This window comes from Papio anubis, chromosome 18, assembly GCF_008728515.1.
Source record: "Papio anubis isolate 15944 chromosome 18, Panubis1.0, whole genome shotgun sequence".
NCBI classification, from domain to species: domain Eukaryota; kingdom Metazoa; phylum Chordata; class Mammalia; order Primates; family Cercopithecidae; genus Papio; species Papio anubis.
The window spans coordinates 72,121,367-72,132,978 of NC_044993.1; the positions used below are offsets into that span (position 1 = coordinate 72,121,367).

An 11,612-nucleotide genomic window follows, 5' to 3' on the forward strand; every position below is an offset into this window, starting at 1 on the left:
TTGGGTGTGGTGGCAGGCACCTGTAATCCCAGCTACTTGAGAGGCTAAGGCAGGAGAATCACTTGAACCCAGGAGGCGGAGGTTGCAGTGAGCCGAGATTGCGCCATAGAACTCCAGTCTGGGCAACCAGATGAAACTCCATCTAAAAAAAAAAAAAAAAAAAAAGGCACAAGGCCAGACAATCCCTCAGAATATACTTCTGTGCCCACCTGGGCTTAACAGCCCCCTCTCAGAGGGCAGAGCCTGACACACTCTTTCCTGACCTCCCAGCAAGGGTGAATCCAGCGCTCCCCCAGCAATCATGCCAGTCATGGGGCAGCCCCGGGTCCCAGATATCAGGGATCTCGTTTTGGGTCATGATAAACTATCTCATCTTGACCTCCAGACAATGCCATGAGTGAAACTATTATTGACTCCACTCACTAACGAGTGAACTGAGGCCCAGGGAGAACTGACCTGCTCCAGATCATGTTGGGTAAATGGTGGAGGTTAGATATATCCTAGCCCCTGAGCCCAAGAGCCTCAGCTTGGGGGAACAGGCTACCCCTGTCCAGAGAGGCACAGAAGGGCTGGGGCAGGCTGGGCACGGTGGCTCATGCCTGTAATCCCAGCACTTTAGGAGGCCGAGGCGGGTGGATTGCTTGAGGCCAGGAGTTCAAGACCAGCTGGTCCAACATGGCTGGTCTAATGCAGATGGAGAAACCCCATCTCCATTAAAAATACAAAACTTGCTGGGCGCGGTGGCTCACGCCTGTAATCCCAGCACTTTGGGAGGCCGAGGTGGGCATGTCACGAAGTCAAGAGTTTCAGACCAGCTTGACCAACATAGTGAAATCCCATCTCTACTAAAAATATAAAAATTATCCGGGTGTGGTGGCACGCGCCTGTAGTCCCAGCTACTCAGAGGCTGAGGCAGGAGAATTGCTTGATCCTGGGAGGCGGAGGTTGCAGTGAGCCAAGACTGTGCCATCGCACTCCAGCCTGGGTGACAGAGTGAGACTCCATCTCAGAAAAACAAAAACAAAAACAAAAAAAACTTAGCGGGGCGTGGTGGCACACGCCTGTAGTCCCAGCTACTCGGGAGGCTGAGGGAGGAGGATCACTTGAACCTGGGAGGCAGAGGTTGCAGTGAGCCAAGATGGGACCACTATACTCCAGCCTGGGCAACAGAGCAAGACTCCATCTCAAAAAACAAACAAACAAACAAACAAAACAGAAGGTCTGGGGCAGAGCCCGACTCCCGCTCCTGAGGCGTGAGGGTCCCCAGTGGGTCTGGTGAGTCTGAGAAGGTTTGAAAGCAGCAGCCCTCCCCACAAAGGCCACACTGAAGTGGTGAGATGCCAGCCCTGCTTGATAGTCTCAGCTGAGGGGAAGAGGATAAGGGCCTCAGCCCCTCCTGCCTCAGTTTCCTCATCTGTAAACTGGGGGTGAAAACAGTGGCCACTTCATCATCTCGTCGGCATTGGTAATCCAGTGGTGGGTCTGGGAGCTGAACCGTGCCTGGTACCCAGTAGGCACTCAATGAGTGCTGTGGCTAGGATCTATCCTTGCTGCGCCAGAGGCTGACCACCCCCAGCCTGTCAGGAAAACACCGTGACGGGGGCAGAATGGGGGATGCAGATGGAGCTGTCTGTGCCAATTGGAGGGCCCCCGGGACCAGAGGCTCTGCAAGAAGCTGTCCCCGCCGCGCTCCCCTGGGGCCCCTTGTCCTTGAGAGCTGCCTGGAGTGTGTGGTGGGCGGGTAGTGCAGCACGACATGGGCCAGAGCCAGGCCCCATCAGGGTCCCTTGGCGCTGCCACCCACTCCTGGCTAAGAGGACGTGGGCGTCTCTGGACCCCTGGGGGGACTCCAGCCAGTCTGGGGAGGGTCCAGGATGCCCCCTGGAGGTGGCCCAGGGAGCTTCTGCAGGGGGAACTGCAGAAATTCATCAATGAAGGTCTGTGCTGGGATGGAAGTCCCTGTGACAGAAAATATAAGTAGAGGCCGGGCACGGTGGCTCACGCCTGTAATCCCAGCACTTTGAGAGGCTGAGGCGGGCGGATCACCTGAGATCAGGAGTTCGAGACCAGCCTGACCAACATGGAGAAACCCCGTCTCTATTAAAAACACAAAATTAGTCGGGCACGGTGGCACATGCCTGTAATCCCAGCTACTAGGGAGGCTGAGGCAGGAGAATTGCTTGAACCTGGGAGGCAGGGGTTGCGGTGAGCCAAGATCACGCCACTGCACTCCAGCCTGGGCAATAAGAGCGAAACTCCTTCTCAAGAAAAAAAGAAAAGAAAAAGAAAACAGAAGTAGAAGTAGAGCTGTGACAGCATGGTAAATCTCAAAAATGGAGTGGTGTACAACGAAAAAAACTCCCTGCAGCACAGTAAATTCCATGTGCTGCCATTTTCTGAGCTTCAATCCCAGGAGTGGGCTAGCAGCTGCAGTGCCTCACACCTATAATCGCAGCACTTTGGGAGGCCAAGGCGGGCGGATCACCTGAGGTCAGGAGTTCAAGACCAGCCTGGCCAACATGACGAAACCCCATCTCTACTAAAAATACAAAAATTAGCTGGGCATGGTGGCGGGCGCCTGTAGTCTCAGCTACTCTAGAAGCTGAGATAGGAGAATCGCTTGAACCCAGGAGGCAGAGGCCGCAGTAAGCAGAGATGGTGCCACTGCACCTCAGCCTGGGCAACAGAGGAAGGCTCCTTCTCAAAAACAAAACAAAACAAAACAAAACAAAAACCGGCTGGGCGTGGTGGCTCACGCTTGTAATCCCAGCACTTTGGGAGGCCAAGGCAGGTGGATCCTGAGGTCAGGAGTTTGAGACCAGCCTGGCCAACACAGTGAAACTCCGTTTTACTAAAAATACAAAAATTAGCCGGGCATGGTGGCAGGCGCCATAGTCCCAGCTACTTAGGAGGCTGAGGCAGGAGAATCACTTGAACCCAGGAGGCAGAAGTTGCAGCGAGCCAAAATTGCACCACTGCACTCCAACCTGGGCGACAGAGCTAGACTCTGTCTCAAGAAACAAAACAAGAACAAAACAAACAAAAACAAGTAGTGGCTCCTCTGCCTTGTTTATTGCTGTGGCCCAAGGGAGGGAGAGTCACCAGACGCAGGGAAAGGCCACTGGGAACAGAGGCATGGGGAGGTGTCTGCTGGGTGGGGTATCCAGAGCACATGGCGGGGGGCGCCCAGGGCTGGGTTAGAGGGAGCGAAACACAGAACCTTAAGGGTGCCTGTGGGCTCCCTTTCCAGGCGGCAGGAGGAGGGCCTCTGTGTCCTGCCCATCCTGGTGCCCAGGGAGGGGGCCTGGTGACGAAGGCTTCCTTCTCTCCGCCTCCAGAGACCTAAAGCCACAGTTCTCCTTGGGGAGGAGGTGATGAGAGCCGGCCCTGCTTCCTGAGGCTCACCTCTCAGTTCCTTGATACCAGTGTCCCGCCTGGAAATCCATAAGATGCTTAAGGCCCGGACCATGCCTGCCGCAGGCACAAAGCCTGGCCCCAAACAGGAAAGCCCTGGTAAGGAGGAGATTAATAAGCAAATCTGTTTTGTCATCTTTTTTTTTTTTTTTTTTCCCCCCCGAGACGGAGTCTTGCTCTGTCCCCCAGGCTGGAGTGCAGTGGCGCGATCTCAGCTCACTGCAAGCTCCGCCTCCTGGGTTTACCCCATTCTCCTGCCTCAGTCTCCCGAGTAGCTGGGACTACAGGCGCCTGCCACCTCGCCCGGCTAGTTTTTTGTGTTTTTAGTAGAGACGGGGTTTCACCGTGTTAGCCAGGATGGTCTCGATCTCCTGACCTTATGATCCGCCCGCCTCGGCCTCCCAAAGTTCTGGGATTACAGGCTTGAGCCACCGCGCCCGGCCTTTGTCATCTTTTAAAATTATTGGCCAGGGCATGGCATGGTGGCTCACGTCTGCAATCCCAACACTTTGGGAGGCCAAGGCGGAGTTAGAGACCGGTCTGGGCAATATGGTGAAACCCCATCTCTACCAGAACAGACGACGACAAGATAGATATATTAGCTGGGTGTGGTGGTGCGCGCCTGAAGTCCGAGGTAGAAAGATCCCTTGAGGCCTGGAGTTCGTAAGACTGCAGTGAGTCGTGATAGCACCACTGCACTCCAGCCTGGGCGACAGACCCTGTCTCAAAAAGTAAATACATAGCTCAGGCTCAGTGGCTCATGCCTATAATCCCAACAGTTTGCGAGGCCGAGGTGGGCGGATCACTTAAAGTCAGGAGTTCAAGACCAGCCTGGTCAATATGGTGAAACTCCATCTTTACTAAAAATACAGAAAAATTAGCTGGCTGTTGTGGCGCACGCCTATAATCCCAGCTACTCAGGAGGCTGAGGCACAAGAATTGCTTGAACCTAGAAGGCGGAGGTTTCAGTGAGCCGAGATCGTGCCACTGCATTCCACTGGCAGAGTGAAACTCCATCTCAGAAAAAAATTTTAAAAAAATACATTAATTGGCGAGGCCCAGTAGCTCACTCCTGTAATCCCAGCACTTTGGGAGGCCGAGGTGGGCAAATCACAAGGTCAGGAGATAGAGACATTCTGGCTAACATGGTGAAACCCGTCTCTACTAAAAATACAAAAAATGGGCTGGGTGCAGTGGCTCACACTTATAATCCCAGCACTTTGGGAGGCTAAGGCGGGTGGATCATGAGGTCAGGAGTTGGAGACCAGACTGGCCAACACACTGAAACTCTGTCTCTACTAAAAATACAAAATTAGTGGGGCGTGGTGGTGGGTACCTGTAATCCCAGCTACTTGGGAGACAGGCAGGAGAATCGCTTGAACCCGGGAGGCAGAGGCTGTAGTAGCCAAGATTGTGCCACCACCTCAGCCTGGGCTGCACAGAGCAAGACACACCATCTCAAAAAAAAAAAAAAGAAAAGAAAAGAAAAGAAAAATTAAAAAAAAGAAAATAGGCCGCATGCTGCGGCTCACGCTCGTAATCCCAGCACTTGGTAGCCAGGTGGGTGGATCACGGTCAGGAGAGATTGAGACCATCCTGGCTGGCACATGGTGAAACCCATCTCTGCTAAAAATGCAAAAAATAGGCCGGGCGCCGTGGCTCGCCTGTAATCCAGCACTTTGGGAGGCCGAGGCGTGGTGGGATCACGAGGTCAGGAGATCGAGACCATCCTGGCTAACATGGTGAAACCCCGCTCTACTAAAAAATACAAAAAACCAGCCGGGCGGGTCGTGGCGCTTCGTAGTCCCAGCTACCGAGGCCGAGGCAGGAGAATGGCGTGAACCTGGGAGGCGAGCGCCAGTGAGTCGATCGCCTACCGCACTCCAGCCAGACACAGCGAGACTCCGCCCCAAAAAAAAAAAAATGCAAAAAATAATTAGGCCAGAGTGTATGCAGGCGCCTGTAGGCCCCAGCTACTTGGGAGGCTGGCTGAGGCAGGAGAATGGCCTGAACCTGGGAGGTGGAGCTTGCAGTGAGCCGAGATCACCACTGCACCCAGCCTGGCAACAGAGTGAGACACACCGCCTCAAAAAAAAAGAAAAAGAAAAAAAGAAAATAATTATAATAAAAATTAGGGCTGGGCCCGTGGTTTGCTGCCTATAATCCCAGCACTTTGGGGAGGCTGGAGACAGGCGGATCACAAGGTTGGGCACTGAGACCAGCCTGGCCAACATGGTGAAACCCCATCTCTACTAAAAATAATGGTACCACCCAGCCATGGTGGTGCGCGGCCTGTAATCCCAACTACTCGGGAGGCTGAGGCAGAAGAATCACTTGAACCCGGGAGGCAGAGGCTGCAGTGAGCCGAGATGGTGCCACTAACACTTAGGCTCACACAGAGCAAGACTTGGTTCAAAACAATAAACAATAAAAATAAATAAAATAAAATAATACCGGACACAGTGGCTCACGCCTGTAATCCCAGCACTTTGGAAGGCTGAGGTGGGCTGATCACGCAGGTCGGGAGATGGAGTAACCATACTGGCTAACATGATGAAACCCCGCCTCTACTAAAAATACAAAAATACCTGGGTGTGGTGGTGGTGGACGCCAGTCCCAACTACTCGGGAGGGGCTGAGGCAGGAGAATGGCGCGGAACCCGGAGGTGGAGCTTGCAGTGAGCCAAGATTGCGCCGCATTACACTCCAGCTCTGGGCTTACAGAGTGAGACTCCTCCTCAAAAACCAAAAATAAATAATAAATAAAATAGAAAATACTCACGTTGTCAAGGCAACATACATTATAAAATCAAAGGCTGCTTGCTATAAGGAAGAGAACAGGCCGGCGCTGCGGCTCAAGCCTGCAATCCCAGCACTTTGGGAGGTCGAGAGATTAGGTCAGGAGATCGAGACCATCCTGATAACATGGTGAAACCCCGCCTCTACTAAAATACAGTGGCCTAGCTGGGCGTGGGTGGCGGCCTGTAGTCCCAGCTACCGGAGGCTGAGGCGAGAACATGAACCCGGGAGGTGGAGCTTGCAGTGAGCCGAGATCAGCCACTGCACTCCAGCCTATTGCAGGAGAGCCGAGACTCCGCCTCAAAAAAAAAGGAAGAGAACAGCTATCCCTGCCACCCTTCACACACTGGTCCTGCTTTCCAGAGACAGCTGCTTCAAACTCTTTTAGCTGTTTCTTCTAGTATTTATCTCCAGATGTTTGAATCATAAGCGTAACTGCTATTTTTGTTTTGTTTTGTTTGTTTTGTTTTTGAGACAGAGTCTCGCTCTGTCACCTAGGCTGGAGTGCAATGGTGCGGTCTCTGCTCACTAAGCAGAGAGAATGAGCCATTCTCCTGGCTCAGCCTCCCAGGTAGCTGGGATTACAGGTGCCTGCCAACACACTTGGCTAATTTTTGTATTTGTAGTAGAGATAGGGTTTCACCATGTCAGCCAGGCGGGTCCCGAACTCCTGACCTCAGGTGATCTGCCCACCTCAACCTCCCATGGTGCTGGGATTACAGACAACAGTCACCGCGCCAGGCCAGAAACAGAAAAAGTCTCAGCTGCAGCACTACTGACCTTTGGCATCCCGGGCACTGACAACGTTCAGCAACATCCGTGGCCTTCGCCAATTTATGTACGCAGAATAATAGCCCCCTAAAGATGTTCACCCCCAATCCCTGCAACCTGTGAATATTTATGCCACATAGTAGGAGGGAATTAGGCTGTAGATAAAATGTTTTCTTAGAGGCAGTGTCTCACTATGTTGCCCAGGCTGATGTGTACTGGCTATTCGCAGGCATGATCCCACTACTAATCGGCACAGGAGTTTTGACCTACTCTCTTTCCAAACTGGCCCAGTTCACCCCTCCTGAGGCAACCTGGTGGTCCCCTGCTCCCAGGAAGTCACCATATCGAGGCCAAACAGTGCAGACACCTGGTTGACATATATCCTCAGATATATATCTGAGGCTGCTATATCCTCAGAACTCCTGGACTCAATCCTCCCGCCTTGGCCTCCCGAGTAGCTGAGACTACATGTGCGCACCACCGCACCCGAGAATGTAAAATTAAGGTTGCTAATTAGTTGGCTTTTTTTTTTTTGAAACGGAGTCTTGCTCTGTCACCCAGGCTGGAGTGCAGTGGCGCAATCTTGACTAACTGCAACCTTTGCCTTCTAGGTTCAAGCGATTCTCCTGCCTCAGGCTTCCAAGTAGCTGTAATTATAGGCGCCCACCACCATGCCCAGCTAATTTTTGTATGATTAGTAAAGATGGGGTTTCACCATGTTGGCCAGGCTGGTCTCAAACTCCTGACCTCAAGTGATCTGCCTGCCTCAGCCTCCCAAAGTGCTGGGATTATGGGCCTGACCCACAGTGCCCGACCTAATTTTTTTATTTGTAGTACAGACGAGGTTTTATCATGCTGGTCAGGCTGGTCTCGAACTCCTGACCTCAGGTGATCTTCCCACCTCGGCCTCCCAAAGTGCTAAGATTTCAGGCGTGAGCCACCGCACCAGGCCAGCTGGCTTTAATAGAAGCAGATTAGCAGCCAGGCGCGGTGACTCACACCTGTAATCCCAGCACTTTGGGAGGCCAAGACAGGCGGATCACCTGAGGTCGGAAGTTCACCCTGACCAACATGGAGAAACCCGGAGGTTGCGGTGAGCTGAGACTGGGCCATTGCCCTCCAGCCTGGACAACAAGAGCGAAACTCCATCTGAAAAAAAAAAAGGGCGCAGTGGCTCATGCCTGTAATCCCAGCACTTTGGGAGGCTGAGGTGGGCAGATCACAAGATTAGGAGATCAAGACTATCCTGGCTAACACAGTGAAACCTCATCTCTACTAAAAACACAAAAAAAATTACCCGGGTGTGGTGGCGGGCGTCTGTAGTCCCAGCTGCTCGGGAGGCTGAGGCAGGAGAATGGCATGAACCCAGGAGGCGGAGCAAAACAAAACAAAAAAAATAGAAGCAGATTAGCCTGGTTTATCCAGATAGGCGCACTGTAATTGCAAGGGCTCTTAAGGGTGGGAGAGGGAGGTGAAGTCAGTGAGGGAATTGGGATGAAGACGGAAGTAGACCTGTAGTCCCGGAACTTTGAGAAGCTGAGGCGGATGGATCCCCTGAGCTCAGGAGTTCAAGATTAGCCTGGCCAACATGGTGAAACCCTGTCTCTGCTAAAAATTCCAAAAATTTGGTTGGGCATGGTGGCTCATGCTTGTAATCCTAGCACTTTCAGAGGCTAAGGCAGGCTGATCACCTGACATCAAGAGTTCGAGACCAGCCTAGCCAATCTGGTGAAACCCCGTCGCTGCTAAAAATACAAAAATGGGTCAGACACATTGGCTCACACCTGTCATCCCAGCAGGTAGGGAGGCCGAGGTGGGTGGATCACCCGAGGTCGGGAGTTCAAGACCGGCCTGATCAACATGGAGAAACCCTGTACCAAAATGCAAAATTAGCCAGGTGTGGTAGTGCATGCCTGTAATCCCAGCTACTCCGCAGGTTGAGGCGGGAGAATCGCTTGAACCCAGGAGGCAGAGGTTGCAGTGACCTGAGATTGTCCCACTGCACTTCAGCCTGGGTGACAGAGCAAGACTCTGTCTCAAAAACAAATAAAATAAAATAAAATACAAAAATTATCCGGGCATGGTGGCAGGCGCCCATAGTCCCAGCTACTCCGGAGGCTGGGGCAGGACAATCGCTTGAACCTAGGAAGTGGAGGTTGCAGTGAGCCGAGATTGCACCACTGCACTTCAGCTTGGGCGACAGAGACTCCATCTCAAACAAACAAACAAACAAACAAAAGAAGTAAGTAGAGATTAGAGTGTTGGACCACTGGCCTATCCCAGAGTCAAGTCTGGAAGATAGAAAGTGGCCATGAGTCAAGGGGTTCAGGAAGCGTCTAATAGCTGGAAAAGGCAAGGAGGCCGATTCTCCTCTGGAACTTTCAGACAGGAATACAGTGATCCCGACACCTGATTTTAGCTCAGTGTGGCCCATGTTAGAATCTGGACTCCAGAACTAAAGATAATACGTTTGTGTGTTTTAAGCCAAATTTGTGGCCCTTTTTGTTCTTTTTTTTTTTTTGAGACAGAGTGTCACTCTGTTGCCCAGGCTGGAGTGCAGTGGCTCAATCTTGGCTCACTGCGAGCTCCACTTCCCGGGTTCACGCCATTCTCCTGCTTCAGCCTCCCGACTAGCTGGGACTACAGGCGCCGCCACCACTCCTGGCTAATTTATTTCTGTATTTGTAGTAGAGACGGGGTTTCACTGTGTTAGCCAGGATGGTCTCGATCTCCTGACCTCGTGATCCGCCTGTCTTGGCCTCCCAAAGTGCTGGGATTACAGGCGTGAGCCACCGCGCCTGCTCCGTGGCCTTTTTGTTTTGTTTTGTTTTTTTGAGACGGAGTCTCGCTCCGTGGCCCAGGCTGGAGTGCAGTGGCGGGATCTCAGCTCGCTGCAAGCTCCGCCTCCCGAGTTTACGCCATTCTCTTGCCTCAGCCTCCCGAGTAGCTGGGACTACAGGCGCCCGCCACCTCGCCCGGCTAGTTTTTTGTATTTTTTAGTAGAGACGGGGTTTCACCATGTTAGCCAGGATGGTCTCGATCTCCTGACCTCGTGATCCGCCCGTCTCGGCCTCCCAAAGTGCTGGGATTACAGGCTTGAGCCACCGCGCCCAGCGGCCTTTTTTTTTTTTTTTGAGACAGAGTTTCCCTCTCTGTTGCCCAGGCTGCAGTGCAGTGACGCAATCTCAGCTCACCACAACTTCCGCCTCCTGGGTTCAAGTGATCCTCCTGCCTCAGCCTCCCGAGTAGCTGGGATTACAGACATGCACCACCACGCCCAGCTCATTTTGTATTTTTAGTGCAGATGAGGTTTCTCCATGTTGGTCAGGCTGGTTAGGCTGGTCTCGAACTTCCGACCTCAGGTGATCCGCTAGCCTCGGCCTCCAAAGTGCTGGGATTACACGTGTGAGCCACTGCGCCCGGCCTCCCGTGGCCATTTTTTATGGCAGCCTTGGGAAATTAATACACCATTAGATGCCAGGCACGCCCCGCTGTGACAACCAAACATGGCTCCAGACACTTCCAAACACCTCCTGGAGACAAAAAATGCCCTCCCCTCCATTGAAGATTGCTGACTTTCATTATAAACTGCTGTTTCTTGATTTAGCCATCTCAGGCAACATCAAATAGCTTCCCACTAAATGAAATGAAGCTTTGGCTCTCTTGAAACCCAATCCCCTTATTTCTCCTCTCTGCGTCCTCCTAATATGACTCCATCGCAAAGTTTGGTGAAACCATTAATCAGTCAGGCGTGGGTGGCTCGTACCTGTAATCTCAGCACTTTGGGAGGCTGAGGTGGGAGGATTGCCTGAGGCCAGGAGTTCGAGGCCAGCCTGGGCAACATGGCAAAACCCCAGCTCTACCAAAAAATGTTAAAAATTAGAGAGGCATAGTGGCACACTCCTGTAATTCTAGCTACATGGGAGGCTAAAGAAGGAGGATCCCTTGAGCCCAGGAGTTCAAGGTTGCAGTGAGCCATGATCATAGCACTGGACTCCAGCTTGGATGACAGAGCAAGACCCTGTCTCAAAAAAAAAAAAAAAAAAAAAAACCTGAAAGATTAATATTTATATAGAATTAGCAAAAACTATGTAAATATTTTCTACTGAACCAAGTAGTGTACTATTTACATTTCCTTTCTCATTGATAGCTGTCTTATTTTTTTTGCTTGTCTTTCTATATACATTTGCTATTTTTCCTAAATACTCCAAGATATGTTGAACTTCTTACATCCTTACAATAACTTTTCCCAGTTTTCTTTTCTTTTTTTTTTTTTTTAGATCGAGTCTCACTCTGTTGCCCAGGTTGGAGTGCAGGGGCGTAATCTCTGCTCACTGCAACCTCTGCCTCCCGGGATCAAGCGTTTCTCGTGCCTCAACCTCCCAAGTGGCTGCAACTACAGGTGCATGTCACCATGCCCGGTTAATTTTTGTGTGTTTTTTTCTGTTTTCTTGTTTTGTTTAGTTTTTGAGACGGAGTTTCGCTCTTGTTGCTCAGGCTGGAGTGCAATGGCACAATCTCAACTTACCACAAACTCCCCCTCCTGGGTTCAAGCAATTCTCCTGCCTCAGCCTCCAGAGTAGCTGGGATTACAGGCATGCGTCACCACACCCGGCCAATTTTTTGTAT

The 11,612-nt window shown here is 51.8% G+C and overlaps 1 long non-coding RNA gene across 2 annotated transcripts; it reads right to left on the reverse strand.

Moving 5' to 3' along the window:
• Positions 1-91: 91 nt before the first annotated feature.
• On the reverse strand, positions 92-8,606 carry LOC103880254. Of its 2 annotated transcripts, XR_004179906.1 has the most exons (3): positions 8,281-8,606; positions 3,406-3,510; positions 92-142 (listed from the first exon to the last, which is right to left on the reverse strand). It is a non-coding gene; the product is annotated as an uncharacterized LOC103880254 (long non-coding RNA). The 2 variants fall into 2 exon arrangements; XR_004179905.1 differs by lacking the exon at positions 92-142 and having other exon boundaries at positions 3,051-3,510.
• Positions 8,607-11,612: the final 3,006 nt, after the last annotated feature.